The 20,138-nt window shown below is 48.0% G+C and overlaps 1 long non-coding RNA gene across 1 annotated transcript in view; it reads left to right on the top strand.

Moving 5' to 3' along the window:
* Nucleotides 1–9,150: 9,150 nt before the first annotated feature.
* Nucleotides 9,151–20,138, top strand: part of LOC108301449 — a 165,384-nt gene continuing 154,396 nt past the window's right edge. The window contains exon 1 of the long non-coding RNA XR_005199462.1: nt 9,151–9,477. This is a non-coding gene — a long non-coding RNA (uncharacterized LOC108301449). The remainder of the gene's footprint in view (nt 9,478–20,138) is intronic.

Raw genomic sequence — 20,138 nt, 5'->3', positions numbered from 1 at the left:
TTTTTTTTTTTTTTAATTGGAGATGGGGTTTCACCATGTTTGCCAGGCTGGTCTCAAACTCCTGACCTCAGATGATCCACTTCCCTCTGTCTCCCAAAATGCTGGGATTATAGGTGTGAGCCACCAGCTGAGAATGTCTTCAAGTTAATGGAAGATATCTGAAAACAGTGCCCAAGGAGTTTAGTGTGGAAAGATGTGATAGTATTTTAATGTGGACTTTATGCACAAATTTGCTTTTATCTGAGTAATTAGGGCTAGCGAATGGTTTGATGAGTATTGAGCACGTAGTAACAGTGCATGAGCTGAACAGTCAGGCGGCTGGCCTGGAGGCACTGGGGCCTTTTTCTTTTCAGTTCACTGGAAGTCGAGTCCTCTTTCCATAATGTCTATAGCGCTGAACAGTAAGCTTCGTTCTAAACTGAAATTAGAATGTCTAAGTGTTCAGCCCAAGCATATTAGAAAAATTACTTTGGTAGAATACTTTCTTTCTCCTGAATGTTGCTGGGAAAATGGTTTATTTCAATTGGCCTTGCAGAGTCTTTGAAAATATCCTTAGTGCTGCAAAAGCTTTATTTAAGAATGCCACGGATCTTCTCCTACCCTCCATTCTTACCAGCGGAGACAGCGGGACATTGCAAAATAGAAAGTATAATTGATTTTTTAATTGAAAAATACTTTGAGTATAATATTTCATTTGTGGTGTTAGATTAGTCATTTGCCATTACTTGCTATGGCAAAAACCACAATCACTTTTGCACCACCCTAATAATTGACTTCCTCCACTTTAAAAAACATCCCATCCCCAGGCAGAAGAGATAGTTCAGTAGGGTTCTTCTTTCTTCTTTCTTCTCTTCCTCCTCTTCCTCTTCTTTTCTTCCCACATACAGACAGGGGTCTCCCTATGTTGCCCGTGTTGATCTCAAACTCTGAAGCTCAAGCAGTCCTCCTGCCTTGGCTTCCCAAAGTGTTGGGATTAAAAACTTCAGCCACCGCACCCAGCAGGTTTAGTAGAACTCCAACCCTCAATGACCTCGTGGTGAATTTTTCTCTTTAAATGTCACATGTTGGATACCTGCTAAGTGGTAGGTGGGGTGGCGGGTCTAAGGGAGGGTGCTCGTTCTGCATCTGAGTAGGAGGGTCCATTTATACCAGGCCGGGTGCAGCCAGGCTGAGGCAGGCAGGCAGTGGAACCCCCTCCAGGCTGCAGGGTCCGGGCACTTGTGCCCGATGCTTCCAATGGTGGAATCAATGTCAGAAGTCCACAGAGAAGCCATAACGTGTGTCTGGAATGAAAAACTGGGGTTAAAAATTCAGAGCAGTGTCTTTAGTTCGTTCTTTGATCCTAGCAGTTAACATTAATTTCTCTTCTAAGTAGGTGATTTGAATGCAGCTTATCAGATTATTTTGGGAGTCTATGTGGTTCTTTTTGAGCAGCTTTCTTTCTTCTTCTCTTTTTTTAAACTTTTTTTCCCCACTTAGTGCTTAAAAAAGGTACAACTTTGAGAAAATAGTCATCTCTCTGGGATTCATCTCCACTGAAGACATCAGAAGCTGCATCCACAATGGAGCAGGAACTGGGGAGCAGGCAAAGGTGGGGCCTTTGTTTGCCTCAGGGACAGAGTTCCTGCTCCTGATCTCATAGGGTGGCTGTGCCACGGTTGGGTGGCCTGTGGTATGTCACCACAGCTTGGCCTGGATGCCCTTGGCTGTTTTTGCTTGGCATCCAAACTGGCAGCGGGGCTGCCTGCGTAGGCTTTTCCCCGGTCCCTGGCACAGGCTCTCTCTCGCCTTGTCTGCCGGGATGTGGGCTTCCTAAGAGATGCCCAGTCCTTTGCGTCTGGGACCTGATTGCCTTTGGAGACCACCTGGGTTGCGTCTTCTCTGCAGCCTCCTGGGCTCTCTAGTTTGCTTATGAGTGTGTGACACTTCCGGGCTCCTTTCCTGCAGCCTGCCTACCTCCCTGCGGTTTCCCACCTCTCCTCTCCCGCTGACTTCTCACCCTGGGTGCCGTCCTCCTCCTCCAGCCTCCCGATTGTGGAGGCCCCGCAGTTCCACCCTCAGCTGACTCCTCTCAATGCTCCGTGTCTCTCCCCTGGATCCCATCCACACTCTATGTGTCGGTTTTATTTCTATGCAATAGTCTTCTCCCTCCCTCCTGACTGGCAGCCCACAGTTCTGTTTCCCACTAGATTTTTCCATCCATGTGCCCTGTCAGCCCCAGAGCTCCGCACCCCTTGCCACTGCCACACCTGCCATCCCGCAACACCTGTGGGGCTTCTCTTCCTCCTTCTCTGACGTCTGCCTTGTGCTTCCCTCTACCTGCTGTCTTGCCAGCACAGCCTTCACCCTTTGCAGGGGCTTCAAAGCTGCTCCCCGATTTCCATCTCCGCTCTCTCCGATTTATCCTGACTAGAGCAGCTTTCATGGGGTCCCCAAAAGAGTCCCTCTCCTCCCTGCCTGGCTTTTGAGTAGGTTAAGAGATAAAACAGTGAGTAAAGATGGAGGTGTCTTTATTCCTGACAGACGCCACATTGGCAGATATGACTTTGCATGCAGTGGATAAGTGCTTGGCTGTGCTGACCTCAGTTTAAGTGACTTAGCCATCCAACCTTTGCAGCACTTGCCCAGAGCAAGTGTCTGTCACTGGAAGGCTGGCCCAGGTATGACTGCCTAGAGCGGAATGACAACAGCCCAGAGCAGCAGCAGAGAACTCCTATTTTTCACCAACAGGCTCGCTGCAGAGAAGAAAAAGGAGAACAGAGCTGAAGCAAGCTTTCCCAGTCACGCATCCTAAAATACCACCTGGACGGGCACCCTCTGTTCCCAGGTGGGCTGTAGGAAAGGCTACTGGAAGGAAGCATCCAGAGAGGGAAAAAGCATTTCTCCTCCTAGGGGAACTGGCCAGTCTTATAAAGTCTGCATGCTGACCGTGCTCTCCAGCTCAGAATCGTTCAAGCTCTCTACTTTTGTGCCCCCAGTGTTATTCTCCCAAAGAGAATAGTCTCCCAAGCTCCATTTTTGTCTAGATTAGCCAAACGTCAATACCATTTGTCTGGTGCTTTTCCTTCTTTGTCTACATTTAAATTGGAGTCATTGAAAGTTTACAGAGACTTCAACTTCAACCACCATAACAATCACGGCAGTAGCAATTCTCAATACCAAGCTCCCAAGCTCCCACGGTGGGCCAAAGCAGGACACTAGATGCTTTAGAAATACACTCTTGTGGCCAGGCATGGTGGCTCATGCCTGCAACCCCAGCACTTTGGGAGGCTGAGGTGGGCAGATCATGAGGTCAAGAGATCAAGATCATCCTGGCCAACATGGTGAAATCCCGTTTCTACTGAATATACAAAAATTAGCTGGCCGTGGTGGCGTGTGCCTATAGTCCCAGCTTCTTGGGAGGCTGAGGCAGGAGAATCGCTTGAGCTTGGGAGATGGAGGTTGCAATGAGCCAGGATTGCACCACTGCACTCCAGCCTGGTGACAGAACGAGATTATATCTCAAAAAAAAAAAAAAAAAAAAAAAAAAAAAAAAGCACTCTTTATTTTTTTATTTTTTTAATTTTATTGCATTTTAGGTTTTGGGGTACATGTGAAGAACATGCAAGATTGTTGCATAGGCACACACGTGGCAGTGTGATCTGCTGCCTTCCTCCCCATCACCCACATCTAGCACTTCTCCCCATGCAAAGCACTCTTATATAATTCTCAAGTGTAGAAAACCTAGCCTGCCTGAATTAAGCAGTAGGGAATTTATTGGGTCATGTAATTAAACAGTTTTTTGACCCAGCTCTCTCTATCCAGGCTCAAAGATGATTACCATAACTGGTTCCTATCTCCCCATGGCTCTCCTTACTCGGTCCATGGACCAACCCATTTTTGGATCCCACATAGTTATAGTAATGAACACAACAGTGACAAGCCCCACATCCTCTGTAAGACTGTACACAGTAGTGATGAGCCCAGTGTACTGTCTAGGAGGGCATGCAGCAGTGACATAATGATGGCCCCAATGTCCTCTGTGGGGTGGCACACAGTAGTGGTGACCCCCACATCTTCTAAGGGAGGATGCACAGGGGTGAGAACACCTCATTTTCTGGTTCTCATCCTTAGAGAAAGAGCAGGTTTTCTTTCCTCGCCATCAAACAGGACTAGCTTTGTCTAATTGACCCTGATGAGCCTGGCCTGGGCCCTCTGCCCATCTACAGATCCACTGCTGTGGCTGGGAGGTCCAATGAACCAGTTAGTTTAGCTCCAACGCAGGTTAGTTGGTGAGTAATTTACAAAGGAAGGGCCATTTCTCAGAGGTCCTGTTTGCTATAAGAAGAAGTGGTGCCAGGTGAAGGGGGCATGGAGGAGTGGCATAGGCATCATTCCCTTCAGACCTCTAATATGCCCTTGCACCTCCTTGGGGGAGCTTGCTTTCAGTTCAGGTTCTCACTCAGCAGGCCTGGAGTAGGGCCTCCATCCCCTGGAGATCCAGGTTTGTCACAACTCCCAGGCGATGCCCAGGACCCAGACCACACTTCCAGGAGCAAAGCACTCCAGTGCCCAAGGCCATACAAAATCTCTCAGATGACAGAGCTGGGGCTTGAACCCAGTCTGATTGATTCTACAATCTGGGTGCCTCCTACCACTGCCTCCATCTCTGTGAACACTGCCCAGGCCTTCCCGAGGGAAGTGCCCCTTTTCCTCAGAGCCCCATTAGCATCCTGTGTGTCTTTTACAGTGCCTGTGTTCCATGCCTTAGTCTAGTTATTTGGGTGGGTTGTACAATGCATTGCAAGTATTACTGTTGTTCACTGTTTTTCCCTTGAACTTCTCAACTAGAATCCTATGAGAAGGTGGGACTGTTTTCCAGAATGTTGCTTTAGTGAGGTCAGGGCAATATCCCTTCTCCTGTTTCTGACAACTGTCTTGCCTGCCAACTCTTCTGCAGATTCCTGTCTCTGGTCACAAAGGAACAGTCTTAGGGACCAACCATGGATGGAGAGATCTAATCACACACCTGGTAAGGACATTTGCGCTCCTCCTAGTGCTCAGCCCTATACCTGGTACTCTTGGGCAGGACCCAGACAAGGAAAAAGGCATGAAGAGATTGGCCCTGCCCACAACAATCCACTTAGGGAGACCAGAATAACTCACATGAAACCATGTGAATAAGACGAGACAGCCTGATAATTAAATGCTAATTTGAAGGACTAGAAGTGATGTTAGATTCAGAGGCAAAAGAGATTCAAGAGAGCTGGAACAGACAAGAAAGACTCCATAGAGGAGGGATCTGAACAAAGTTTTGAGAGGGGGGCAGGATTTGGAGGGAGGCAGAGGTCATTTTAGGCCAAGGAAACAACTCAAACACTGGCTTCTTCATGTCTAAAAGACAGAACACCCCTGTGGCACTGTTTGTGTTGGGCACACTGGTGACATGGCAGGTAACCTCCAGAGCTGCCAAAGTGACTTGATATTTATTCAGACTCTAAAATAAATTGGCCTATTACATCAGTTGTAAGGAATCATATTTGGACAGTGACTGGATGTGAAAGATCTAGTTATGTTGCCAGTTAAAGAAATCTCAGCGTTCATTTTCTCTGCCTTTCGTGAAAGAGGATCAATAATATGAACAGGCCTTGGCCGAATGCTGGGGAACGTGGGGCAGAGGGGGTGGAGGGAATCAAAAGGGAAGGTTAAGATGCAGAGATGCATGGATTTGGGGGATCCTCAACAGCAGGGAGGGACATCTCCTTCCCCAAATGTTGGGGTGTCAGGAAGGTCTAGGTTATTTCACGGAAACTGGGAACATTTGAAGGGTTTAAAGGAAGAGAGGTGGGCACTTTTAGAGAAAGAAGGAGGCCATGGCTGACCCCGAAGTTGGGGTACAGGGAATGGTGTGGGGGATTGGCACAGGACTGGGACATGAGGCCGTCAGCAGATGGTAAGACCTAGAGGGAGGTTTCCCCACTGGCAATGCCTGGGCCAACTTTGCCATGGAGCTCTCACTGACCTGGGTGAAATAAGGAAAAGTGTGGTATGGGTTCTTCCCAAAAGCACGCAGCTGACGGCCTTTTATTTTTGAAAAATGCTGTTTCTTTTATGAAACGATGGGGATAGTGGTCCCTCAAAAATAGCCTTCCTTGACAAAATGTAAAGTTAGAAACTCCATGCAGCCCTCAGAATAAAAAAAATTAAGTGATCTATACAATTTAAAAGTCAGGGAACCAACTGCTGACCCAAGAATACAGAGAGAAAAGGACGGACAGGAAGGGGCCAGTTGGTGGTAGACTTATTATTTATTTATGTATTCATTCATTCATTCATTCACTCAGCAAACACCTACTGGCCTTGAAGCCTTGTTTAATTTGAGCTACTGCAGACTTTTGTGGAAACTGGGGACAATGTGCTTGTCTTTGGGAAGGTGAGTCTTTGGCTTTGTGTGGGTGCTGGCCTTAGAGGAGGCGGCAAAGTCAACGCCCTGTGAGACCCTCCTGGAGCTTCATTTACGTTGATTAGAAGGGTCTGCCTTCCTGGGTAGTGGTCCCCAGGATAAGCAAGGGGAAGAGGGAGGAGGAGAACCAGGAACCAGAACAAACCTTTTAGCCCCTAGGGAACATCCAGATTGAAGAGGTGTAAAGGAGAATCACACCAGAGGCTCTTTTAGTGCGTTTGGGCCCAACAATTAATGTTTACTGAGCACCTAGACTGCTCAGGACGCAGCACTGGACACCACCTAGGTTACTGAATAACCATGCTTATTTCTTCACAATAAGTAGTTTTTAAAGGGCCAAATGAAATCAAGAAGTGGTCCAAAGTCACTACTTTCTTTTCCAATTGTTTTGGGGCATCAGTTGTTGAGAAGGACACCTGGGTGAATTTGGAGCGTCAGATACATGTGTGTGCCCGTGTGCAGTGTGGTGGCGGGAAACCTGCATGACCAGCATGGGGAGGACATGGCGTTTCTAACATGGAAGGGACCACTGGGATTATGGAGCCAAGTTGAAGTTTGGGGGCCCATTCTGGCTTTTGAAAATTCCACTTGCACGACTGATGTGGTTTATGCCATGGATGCCAATTATTGTGTGACGCATTGCAAAATTCTGCCCAGTCAAGCCAGTGTGGCTCAGGTGGTGAGGGGCATGGGACTTAATGCTCAAATGTTGAAGGCCCAGGGGCCTGAGTTTGAGTCCTGACATCACTGCAGAGTTGGAACTCCATTATGACAGCTTACAGAAGCAGGTCTGGTCACAGATTGGCTCCAGCCCTAATGGGGTAAGACTGGTGTCCTGCTTGTTTCTGGCTGGACACTTGTGAGAACATGAGCATCTGACATTCACGCTCCCCCTCTTCTGTGCATGTGACTAGTGGTGTGAGGAAGGTGGTAATTCTCATTTCAGTATGAAATGTGCTCTAAACACAAAACAACCTACAAAACCAGAGGTGTGGGCAGGTCAATAAATGCAGGTTAGTCAGACGCGACCCCATTTGAACAGCCACACCACTCCCACCTGGAGTCAGAAGCCGGGGGAAAGGAAAAGAATGACTAGAATCTTCTCTCCAGCCCCGCCACTTGCTTGCACATCACATTTGAAATGCATTCCTTCTCTCAGATGGAAATTAGGACTTTCAAGTAACACATAAAAAATCAGTCAGAAAATAAATACTGCAATAGTGGGGCCAGGATCCCTGGTCGTTCACAGAGATGCCATAGAAACTAGGCAGAAAATGAGGTATTTTCCTGTGTTGTAGTGCAGCACTTAATTTTTATGCTGATTATATGTTTCTTATTCAATGTTATTTAACACCTGTGAAATTGACTTGACTTGGTAAGAGGCAGACTGTGGAACGGAGGTGGGGGTGAGAATCCCTCACAAGTCTTAAATGGAATGAAACCTGCCTACTTATATTAAGGTAACAAGAAAAAAAACCGGTCCAAACAGAAAACGGCCGGAAACCCAATGAGGTCCTAATTATAGCACACTAGGTAATAAAGGATAAATATTTCTAGCAAGTAAAAGCCAAGAAGATAAATACCAGGTAGGCTGCACCTGCCTTCCTTATCTAACCTTTTAAGAATGCTATCGCTGGTTGCTGTTTGTCCACACCTCCAGCCGCAGGGGAAGGTGTTCCTGGGGGCAGGTTGTGTTTGCAGTAGCATCTATCCACGTCCCCTTCGCCGGCTCCACCTGGATGTTTTATTTCATTCACTTTATGGGTTCACCCACCATGCGGAGGAAGGCTAGCAAACCCCGGCTCCGGATGCGCCCTGGAGCTTCTTCGGTTATTCATTTGATCAATTTCAGCAGGTAAAAAAGAACTTACTTATTTCTCAACACTTCTTTCTGTTTCCTGAAAGACTGAAAGAAAAATACGTATGTATGTATATTCCGAAATACGTATTTAGTAAACCTGGTAAAAAAACGAAGCTTGGGTCTCCTGGCAGCTGCGCAGACCTGCACATCGGACTCAGCCCTCCCCCCACGCCCCCTCGCCGACCTCCCCTGCACCCTCCATTACTCCCGCACCCACGCCCCAGGGCGCACAGAAGCCGGCGCGGCAGTGTTTGGGGGTGGTGGTGGGGTGGGTGTTAGAGAGAAGGGAGGGCGTTCAGCGGCCGGGCAGGTGCTGCCCTCATCCTAGGCTAGGCGCGGGGCGGGGGTAGGGGGGGTGGTGGTGGAGACCGCCGCCGCCCCACCCTGCCCCTTAACCCAGCGCCCCAACCCGCTTACCTCGCCCAGGAGCGGCCTCCAAGCCCTCTGGGCGCGTCCCGGCTGCGCCCCGACAGGAGCCTGGCGGAGCCACCTCCAACCCCCCAGGCGGCCGGGCAGGTGCAGGTGCGGGGCCGCGCTCCGCCCAGCCCAGGGCTGTTGACGCAGGTGACCCAGGTCTAAGAATCCCATCGGTCTGGAGCCAGCCTTCTAGGGCCTTGGGGGCTGGAGTTCTTGGAAACCTCCTCAGCTGAGGGGACTCAGTTTCCCCTGTGGAGAGGTTCCAGACAGCGCGGCCCTGGACCCGGGAAGCCAGCGACTAGGCGTCCCCCCAGACCCTAGTCTGTGGATGAGGCTGCTGTCGGGCCTGATCAGCGCGCGCCCTGCCGCCGGCCCTGGTGCCTGCGGTCGGCGTGTGCACCGTCTGCGTGATTCTTGCCCAGGTCTGTTGAGGGCCACCAAGTACCTCTTGCCATACAACTTTCTAAGCGCCTCATTCTCCCTTGGCTTAGCAGGCAACTTGCCCTTTGCCCATCTCCAAATTAGGTCACCAAAATGAGCCGTCAAGTAACGGATGATGAAGGTTGCAGCCTTGGGTAACAGCGCTCAGCTGCGTTTGTGCACAGCTTGGTTGAGGCTTCTGCAGAGGGGCCGTGAGCTCTGGCCGGAGTCTGCGCTTTGCAAAAGCCCACAGAGAATCTCAGGGATCTGCTACCTTACAAAGAAAACCGGCCTTACCCAGCCGCCTCTGCAGTACCCGCGGCCCCTCTCCTGCTAGGTGAGGCTGAAGGCCTGGGTGGGGTGGGGTGGCGGAGGGAGTGTTGCTGATGCTGTCTGCGCGGGCAGGGAGCAGCCTGGCTTCGGGTTAATGCTGCGGACAGGCCTGCTTGCCAGGGCCTTTGAAGGGCTTGCCGCGTTGGAAGCGGCGGGGTGGTTTAGTTTCCGAGATCAGACTGCTTTCATTTTCTTGGTTGCCTTCATCAAGATACTTCATTCTTTGACGTTTCCTGCCCAGAACCCTTTGAACCAAGTTCTTTTTGCTGAGTGTGCACTGTGCTCTAGGAAGGCCTGTTGAGAGTCCCTTCTGTTGCCCGGCCCTGTGCTACACGGTGCATAGGCGGTAAGGCTGGGTGGCATCCCTGCACTGCCTTCCCCTCCCAGTGAGACCCGAGAGCCAGGGGCACCAGTGCCAGGGGCAGGTCAGGGCCAGTGTAGGAGGACCTTTAAGACGGCAGCATCCCCTCCGTGTGCGCACTGTTGCAGAGAACCTATCCTAGTTTCAAAGAACTTGGGGAAAAATATTCTAAACATCCTCAGAAGACAGGCGCTGTTGCCTAAGGGCGTCTGTTAGTTGCCCCTGACATCTAGATCTCAGCACAGCCCTGAGAGCGTCTCCTCACTGCGGTCAACATGAAGAGGGCCGTCCAGGGGGCCTTTCGGTTGTGTGGTATTTAGTATCTGGGTCAAGATTAAAAAAAAACCACCACCACTAAAAAGTTTTTCTGTTAGAAAGTTTCTCACCAGTAATTCTCCAAGACACACTTTCTGGTCTTTAATGAAAATGTTGAACTCTTTGCTGATGATCAACATGGGGAAGGTTCCCACTGAGCTCATGAAATCTCCTCTGCTGCTTTGGATGGCCACGTCTGCTCTGATCTTGGACAGCACCGTTTCCCTTTCTTTGCGTGTTTTCCAAATGAGAAGTGGAGGCAGGCACAGGGCTGTCTCTCCAGCCTGGTGCTTTTCCTGTGTCTGTATGAGTGGGGTGTCATTGCAGGGAGCCGGCAATACCCCAGCTCCTCTGGTCACAGCTCACAGTCTTTGAGTGTGGTGGAGGCCAGGCAAGGCAGCAGCCAGCCAGGACAGGGCCCAGTCAGGGCCTCCTTAGGTTACACTTTGCAGGGGATGGCTAGGGGAACTCCTTTAAGGGGCGCTGGGCTCCTGCAGACCTTCCCTAGGGAATGGCCCTAAGAGGGACACAAGCGCTGTTGACTTCCCTGGTCTCCAAAAAAGGAAGGGCCCCTTTTCTCCCTGCAGTGGCCCCACTTGCCCTGTGAGGATGCTCTGTGGCATTTGGGCATCTCAAGGCCGGGCAACAGGTGAATGGAGGGAAGACCAGAAGAGCGAACCTTGTGATGCACTGGGAGTGCGGGTGGTTAGATGCTGCTGTCTTGGAAAGGGCTGTGGCTTCAGGCAGATTTTATAGCATTTATATAACAGCTGTGATGCTTCTGCAAATCCTCTCCCTTCACTTTGGAGCTCTGTCATCCTTGGCCTGCCATCTGTGGCTGTCTGGCTGCACCTCCTGAATGTTTGTGTTTAAAAATGTGGACTGGGGAGCTGGACCGTCCAGGCTGGAGCCAGGCTTTGCCAGTCGTCAGTTGTAGGACTTAAGTCTCTTTGTGCCTTGATTTTCTCTTCTGTCAGTTGGGGATAATAACAGTTTCAGCTTCACAGGGTGGGTGTGAGGGTGGAACGAGTGAGTGTACTTGAAATATTTCGGACTGGGCCTGGGAGGCACAGCACCATGCTGTGAGGGACTGCGGCTGGCATTCCCCTGCTGTGTTGTTTGGCCGAGCCATGGATTTTAATCCAGCTATTGGTATATGACTTGCAGCTTGCTTATTTTTTTTTTGAAGAGATAGAAAATATAATTGACCTGTTTCACTGTGAGACTGACTGGACACCCTTTGCTAATGTATGTTCTGGGGCTCCCATTTCTGGTGGATTCACATTGGCATAACCGGTTAACTTCATGGGCGTTTCCAGGTCTTTAGACAGTTTGGAATGGTGCAACTTGGGTTGTGTTCTAGAAGAAAGTGGATCTGAACATTGGTGTCATGAACTGTTTACCCTGGCAAGGGCTGCACTGAAGGGTGACCTATTGCTGGGGGTGTGGGTCTGGGTATAGTCAGTGCTAGCTCCAAGTTTATATAAAATGCAGCTTTAGGAGATTACCAGTCAACACTCCCCCAGCTCTTTAAACATAAAACATGAGAAAGTATGGCGGTTGTATCAGTTTCCATGCGTATCTGAGTGTAGCATGATTCGTCAACAGAAAATCACTGGAATACCCAAATGAAGCTAAGGGCTGGGTCGAGGCGTGCTGTGTGCTTGTCAAGTGAGTGCCGGGCAGCCAGCGAGTCAGGCTGGGATGTCTCCAGCAGGAAGCGCGTGCATGGCCTGCCAGGCTGCACCTGTTCTCACTTGGAATGCCCTTGCATTCTCAGGTGCACGTCCTGCAGATGTTTACTGAAATTCTTTCTCCTCCATGAATCCCTTTATGGTAATAATTCTGAACTAGGAGCTTTGGGGGCTTGGGCTTGGGAACCTGCAAATCCCTGGACCACGTGCTGACTCAGTGTGGCCATGGGGAAGGGCGATGGGCGGTGGAGACCCCTGGTCTGCGCAGTGTGTATCAAGGGCTGTAGCTCACAGCAAGTGCTGCATTTATAGTCTTGGGGAGACAAAGTGGTCTGAGTTGTTTTTCTAGAAACAGGAACGGGCCTGAGTCATTTACACCCTTGCCAAATTGCTTTCGTTAGCAATTGTTCACATTTTCCAGATAATCTTATAAATATACACTTCTCTCAAACACATCTTTCCCCACATGGCCTGTTTTGTGACCAAAATTATGACCCAGTGTCTCTTCATTAATGCCATGCCAGCTGGTAAGCACAGAAGGATGCCAGATCGAAATTTCACAGTTCTTTCAAAGGATGTGAACGGTGACAGAGGAGAAAGATCTCAACAACGGCTGCTATTTATCACGCAACAATCACACACATGCACCTTGCTCAGGACGTCCCCCCCCCTAAATGTGATCTTTATGAGAACACTGCAAAGTAGATTCTGCTCTCTGCCTTGTCCAGATAAGGACGCCATGGCTGGGAGAGAAGTCAGCTGTGATGGACCTCAGGGTAAAACGCTGCTGCTGTACCATCAGCTGGCTGCATTCTGTCCCTGCCAGGGCAGTGGCTGGTCTTAATTCTCTAGTGTCTCTTGCCTGTGGCAGTCTCCCCTGCGGGGCTGACATTTAGAACCTGATGCGGTGCTGAGGTGAAGGTGCGGCCAAGGAACCAGCAATGCCATCCACCCACCAAGATGCTGCTACATTGATTTTGGTGAGGTTGAGTCTATTTCAGTCATTCCTCAGGATCTCTTTCTCCTGGATTCCCTGCGGTTCCATAGCTTTCTCCCACTTTGGAGAGTGAAGGATTAATTGCCGCAGGGAGGATGCAGCACAGGGAACTCGAACTTGGCCTTTAAGTTTCAGAAGAACTCAGGGTATGGGCAATACATCTGGAAGAATGTTAGCGCAGAGCCAGTTTCTGTTCCTTGTTGCTCTGAGATGAAAGATTCTAGAGTTGGGAGAAAAGTTCTGAGAAGGTGCCTAAGGCTCTGTCCTCATGCACACACCCTGGCCAGTGCCAACGATTCTGTTGGAGGTGGGGGGGCATTGGAGGGTTTCCACTGAACCCTAGACATGCTTGAGGATTTCTGGGGGACAAAAATGCCATGTCACTGCTGAAGTTCCCTGGGTAGGGCCTGGGAAAGGAGCCTTCATTCAGTCTCCCAGGTGGCAGCAGGTGAAATGGTTTTATTGGCAGTTCAGGTGGACAGGCTTGGAGCAGTCCCTCATATCACAGGTTCTTCCTTGTGCCTTTTCTCACCCACCTGCAGCCAAGCCACAGCACTGAGTGTTGACTTGTCTTCAGGGAGGCCTGGGGGCTGTGACACCTGAGGAGGAGCCATAACTGGGACATGAGCATGTAGCAGTTAATGGCATGAACTGGACCCCTGAGATCAGATGGAATGAAAACATTTTGTGGATACCAAAAATATATCCACTGATAGATGATAGTGACCAAGGGCCAGGACCACAGATGTCCCCACCATGCCTTCCCCCATTAGGAGCAAAGATTCTCTCTGACCTTTGCTCAAAGCGCTGCCGCAGCCATGGATTTGCTTCCATAAGCCTCCCCATTGCCTTGGCACCAGCTGCTCTGGGAGCTTCCATGCAGCCTTCTAAAGGACTAAATAAGACGCTGAGATGAAATCGGTCATTGTGAAAATAGGTAAACCATGTTTCTTCTACAGATCTGAAGGTAGAGATTTGCAGCCGATGTCTGAGTTAACCAGCAATGGGCTCACTCTTGCTGTGGCATTGGGAATTAGAGTTCTTGGTCACAGTAGGGGTTTTAGGTAAACCTTTTGTGATGATTCTGCAAGATCATGGGCTGGGAGTTAAGCACCTGGGTACTTCAGCTCCGTCTCTGATCCTTGCTCAAAGCATGGCCTCAGTCATGGATTTGCTTCTCCAGACCTCAGTTTCCACATTTATAAATTAATATTGGGTTGATTATCTCTAAAATCCCTTACAGTTCCAATTTTGTGAGATCACAAAATTAAAATCAGACCCCAAATTCCTTCAAAAAAGAGAAAGGTGGCTGGGCACGGTGGCTTATGCTTGTAATCCCAGCACTCTGGGAGGCTGAGGTGGGTGGATCACCTGAGGTCGGGAGTTTGAGACCAGTGTGACCAACATGAGAAATTGAAAATGCAACATTAGCCAGGCATGGTGGTGCATGCCTGTAATCCCAGCTACTTAGGAGGCTGAAGCAGGAAAGTCACTTCAACCTGGGGGGTGCACGTTGTGGTGAGCTGAGATCGCACCATTGCACTCCAGTCTGGGCAAGAAGAGCAAAACTCTGTCTCAAAAAAAATTAAAAAAACATGACTCGAGCCCCAGCCCCCTTGTTTATGTGATTGACCCTCCCACGATCCTTTCATTTAATTTATATCCCACTTTGTGCTTACTTTTTGTTCAGTTCCTTCCGGTATGCGGACATGGTGACTTTGTCTCATGCTGTCCTGAGTCTCCATGGTGTCATTTCTCCTTGGTTACTGCCTAGGAGCTCTTGAGATTCGTGTTGATCTTCTGTTCTCCAGTATCCTACATTTGGTCTTAAAATAGGCACATGCTTTATCATGTGCTGACCTTCTGATGTGAAAAAATCCCCAGTGTCAATGATGTTTAAAAAGGAAGCTCCAGGAAGATCACAGCATTCTTGACCCTGATGACAGCCATTAAGCATGTAGCCTCACTGGTGTTGATATGTGTCCTTGGATATAAGCTTTGTGCTTTTAAAAGAACCATGGAACCAGCCAGTCCAAAACGAGGAGTCTTTGGTACACATGTCTCCCCCACAAACAAAGAAACATATTTAAATCAGAAGATGCACAAATCTTGATATTCCCTATTTTCACTAACTTAGGGGTCCCCAACCCTGGGCCAGCGACTGATACTAGTCCGTGACCTGTTAGGAACCGGGCCACACAGCAGAAGTGAGTGGTGGATGAGCTCTGCTTCCTGTCAGATCAGCGTGGCATTAGATTCTCTTGGGAGTGCGGACCCTACTGTGAACGGCACATGCGAGGGATCTAGGTTTCACACTCCTTATGAAATCTAATGCCTGATGATCTGTCACTGTCTCCCTTCATTCCCAGGTGGGATTGTCTAATTGCAGGAAAACAAGCTGAGGGCTCCCACATTATAATGAGTATGTAATAATCATAGAAATAAAATGTACAATAAACCTAATGTGCTTGGATCATCCCAAAACCATACCCCTCACCTTGGTCTGTAAAGCAATTGCCTTCCACTAAACTAGTCCCTTGTGCCAAAGAAGTTGGGGACCACTGTCCTAATTGTGAAATATATATACTTATTTAGTTCCAAGGAATGACTGAATACAGATACAAAGAGAAACAGGTAATACCTACCTACTGTGGGCATCTCTCTATACCTGTGTTATACAGTGACAGTCAATAAATAATTTAAGAGTACAGTGACACAAAAAGTGACTCTGGAAATGGTAGTACTTCTTGTGATAGGGGCAGCCGTCTTCCCTGCCCACTGCAGAAGGAGGGGCCCTCTTCGGTGCTCCCTGCAGCCTCATCTCATTTCTTGCATGGCATAGGATGCCTTCCTGTGGTTTCTGTTGACTTGTCTACTTTCTACACCGGATCGGGAGCTCCTCTGAGGCAGGGCCTGTTTCATTCATCATTGTAATACCAGTGCCAAACAAAGGGTGGAGTGGATGGAAGGTTAGATGGATGGGTGGGTGCGTGATGAGTGAGGAGCAGAGAATATGAGTAGAGGTACAGGCAGAAGAGAGTGACCGTGACTGGGCACAATGAATGAATATCCAGTAGTAATGCATGAGATCGAAGTGGTGCAGGTAAGCTGTTTAATGGGTTGAAATAATCCATAGAGCAAAAGTACTCCCATTAGCAAGAATTGTTGACTTGCACACAAGCTCAAGGGCAGTAAAGACAATTCATTATGGAAAACATACATTTGTCCATGATGATGTAAGACATGTTTCTCCAGTTACCAACTAGACCAATGAAACAGTGCAGGAAGTCATGCTTGGTGTATTTAAAATAGATGATCATTTGTAGGAAGGCTGTCTTATTTGAAACTACTATGCTTGTTTCAAAAATATCAAACTTAATATATTATAGCAGTGGTTCCCAAACTTGATTATACATTAGAATCACCTGGGAAGCATAAACAAAATTCCTGATGCTGAGACTGTACCTGGACATTGTCTTAAACACTTTTGGGGTAGGACCCAGGCATGAATAGCTTGTCAGGCTCCCCAGGTGATTCCAGGGTGCTCCCTGTGACGTTGTACCTGGGCTGTAACACATGCAAGGCAACTGAACACTATAAATGGCAAGAAAGAATTGGTCCCAATATGTCAATAATTTGGCTTGGTGCTTTAATGGATGTTTTGAAAAAGCATCTTCAATAAATAAGAGTTTAAAAACTCAAATGCTCTAAAAATAGAGTAAAAATGCTCTGCAAGTCAATTTTATTGCTTTGAATTCCTTATTAAGTACAGCCATTGTTTCACACCCAACTGAATTGAATTTCATGCCCTCATGGAGGTTCCTCCATTAGGAAAGTGAAGGCTTTCATAGCAGAGGACGGGGGTGAATGCTCCACTCATATTGGAAGCCACCGTCTCAGATGCCACAGGTACAGCAGGCCAAATCTTTTAATACCACTTCCATCCCTGGGAATTAAATTCATTCTCAGTGAAAAAGGATTCATAAATCCTGGGCCTGCCTTCCAAACAGTAGTATGATTTCGCCAGTGTGATAAATTGCTCCTATCAAAACAGACATCGAGTCTCCCAGGGAAATAATGGGTTCCAACAGAACAAAGTGTAACGTCTTAAGCACTTATGAGAGGGCACTAGAGGTGAAAAATCAAGTCTTGGGAAATCAGTGACTGTATTTTCTTTTTAAATCTCTTTCAACCTCTCCCTAATTGTAACAGGTACAGAAGAGCAGATGAAATGGATAATGTGATTAAATGAAAAAAAATCCATCATAAAAATGTCCCTTAGAGCATGTTTGTTGGAGAGGGTGGGACTGGGCTGGGTTGGGTGCTTGCTGGCAGGGCGTATAGGATTATCTTTTATGGTATCCCTGGCAAGCTGCAGGCAGGTGGGGAAGTCAGCTGTCAGAGGAGGTGATTTACAGGGGCCCGAGAGGCACTCCTGCCCTGAGATCCCTCCTGCTGACCGCCCTAATTACCTGCAATTCTCTCCTGAGGAGCGGTGAAGTTAGAGAGGCCCTGGGTATGAAAATGAAAAAAAAACCTGGACAGAAAAAAAAAAAAAAAAAAAAAAAAAAAAAAAAAAGAAAGAAAGAAACCATTAAACCATTATCAGCTATTAGCAATGTATCTTAAATCTCTCAAATAACCAACTGGCCTGGAAAGTGGCCTAGAAATAAATGAAAGAATGGAAGTCTATTCTGGCCACTTCTCCTTTCCTGCTTTCTTCTGTGTACATTTTCCTGCACGGACGTTAGGTTTTTCCAGGTGAGGACGGAAGCTTCTTCCCCAGCTCAAAGTGCGTTTTAAGTTCCACGGCTGTTTACTTGGTCTGGAGCTGTTACTGAAAAGGGGTCCTGATCTGGACCCCAAGAGAGGGTTCTTGGATCCTATGCCAGAAAGAGTCCACAGGGAAGAGTCCACAGAGTGAAAGCAGAGTAAGCGAAAGCAGTTTATCAGGGAAGCAAAGAAACAAAAGAATGGAGTGCCCTGGAGAGAGTAGCCCTGAGGGCTGCTGCTTGGCCATTTTAATGGTTATTTCTTGATCATCTGGGAAACAATGGGTGGATTATTCATGAGTTTTCCTGGAAAAGGGCAGAGATATCCTGGAAGTGTGGGTTCCTCTTCCTTTTGGATCATATAGGGTAACTTCTAGACATTGCATGGCATTTCTAAATGGTCATGGCACTGGCGGGAGTGTCTTTAGCACGAAGTTTATTATGATAGTGTATGATGAGCATTGAGAATGACTGTCTTGGTTTTGGTGGGTTTCAACCAGCTTCTTGACTGCATCTTGTTTTCCCAGTGGGGTCTTTGTGACTAGTGTGTTGTGCTGCCCTTCCGTCTCATCCTCTTTGTGACATGTGCCAACTTCCTATCTCATCCTGTAACTAAGAATGCCTAACCTCCTGGGAACGCAGCCCAGCAGGTCTCTGCCTCATTTTACCAAGCCCCTATTCAAGATGGATTCACTCTGGTTCAAACAGTCTGACAGAACTCACTTGAATTCACCTTCTGGGACCTGATTTCGATATTTCCTCTCTAGGAAGCTTTCTCAGATACCCTCAGGAGACTAATTGCTGCTTTCAGAGCTGTTCACATGTCTTCTAATGCTTATGGAAGCACAGGTGACTCATATTCATATGTGTATCCACTCAACAAATATTTACTGACATCCTACCATGCGCCAGTCCACGTATCTGGGATAAAAGGAGATAGCCAAGATCTAGTCCTTAGAGATGCCCAGATAACTGCCGCGAGCCTAATTCCAATTACACTGAGAGGCCGTGGGGACTCCTGGGCTCTGGGGCTCCTTCTCTTCAGGGTCCAGTGGGGGCAGCACTCCATTCTAGATGCTTCTGTTCTTCAACAGTAGAGTGATGAGGTTGGAGTAGATCGTACTTCTGAAAGTCTGTGAACTACAGTCATCTAAAGAAGGAATTAAAAAAAAAACCATTTCTCTTAATTAGTAAAGTAAAATACTTTCTTTGTAGAAAGTTTTACATACAGAGAATCAAAAAGAAAATAAAATCAACATAATTCTACCTTTCAGGAGTAATCGCCGTTAACTTTTTGCCTTGATCATTTGTCTTTTATTTTGCATCTATTACTTTAATGAGGTCAAGAACAGCTACTTTTTTGATTCCTGACTTGAATTCCCACAGGGATGTTTCTTTCCCTCAGTCCATCTTACCCTTCAACATGATTGTTATGGTTTAATATGACAGCAAGCCTTATTATGATCACCATTATCATAAAATGGCATTTATCAGATACAACAGGCCAGGCACTGTGCGGAGCGTTTTGTGTTCCTGAGGACTTTTGATCCCCCAATGATCAAATGAATGAGGTGCTATTCCCATTTGATGCAGGAGGAATTTGAGGCTGACAGTGCTTAAGCAGTTGGCTAAAGGTAACACCCTTGTAAGTGTCAGAGGCGTTGGAAGCAGAGCAACTCCATCTTGAACAGGAGCTGGGTAAAATGTGGCTGAGGACTTCTGGGCTGCGTTCCCAGAAGGTTAAGACATGCTAAGTCACAGGATGAGATGGAAGTTGGCACAGGTCACAAAGACCTTACTGATAAAACGTTTGCAGTAAAGAAGCCAGCCAAAACCCACCAAAACCAAGATGGCGATGAGAGTGACCTCTGGTCACCCTCACTGCTACGGACCCACCAGCGTCGTGACAGTTTACAAATGCCATGGCAACATCAGGAAGTTACCCTATATGGTCTAAAAAGGGGAGGCATGAATAATCCACCCCTTGTTTAGCATATAATCAAGAAATAACCATAAAAATGGCAACCAGCAGCCCTAGGGCTGCTCTGCCTATGGAGTTCCCTTACATAGCCCCCCTTTCTTTTATTCCTTTACATTCTCAATAAACTTGCTTTCATTTTACTCTGCGGATTCGCCTCGAATTTTTTCTTGCACGAGATCCAAGAACCCTCTCTTGGGGTCTGGATCGGGACCCCTTTCTGGAAACAGTTTTCCAGGCCATGGAGCTCAGGTGTCCTTCGTGGCTGCACATCGTCCCCATGTCTGAGCTCTCAGGAATCAGACCAGCTGCCTATGGCCGACGCTTCAGATTGTTCCCAGTTTCCTAGCATTATAAGCAATACTCTGATTGAAATCCTTGCAGCTCGGAATTTGCACATGTTCCATTCTTATTTCGTCCTTCCTCCCTCCCTCCCAGAGTTTCACTCTTGTTGCCCAGGCTGAAGTGCAATGGTGTGATCTCAGCTCACCGCAACCTGCGCCTCCCAGGTTCAAGCAATTCTCCTGCTTCAGCCTCCTGAGTAGCTG

The sequence above is a fragment of the Cebus imitator genome, unplaced genomic scaffold (assembly GCF_001604975.1).
Source record: "Cebus imitator isolate Cc_AM_T3 unplaced genomic scaffold, Cebus_imitator-1.0 Scaffold1, whole genome shotgun sequence".
NCBI classification, from domain to species: domain Eukaryota; kingdom Metazoa; phylum Chordata; class Mammalia; order Primates; family Cebidae; genus Cebus; species Cebus imitator.
This window is presented reverse-complemented; position numbering and strand designations above follow the sequence as displayed.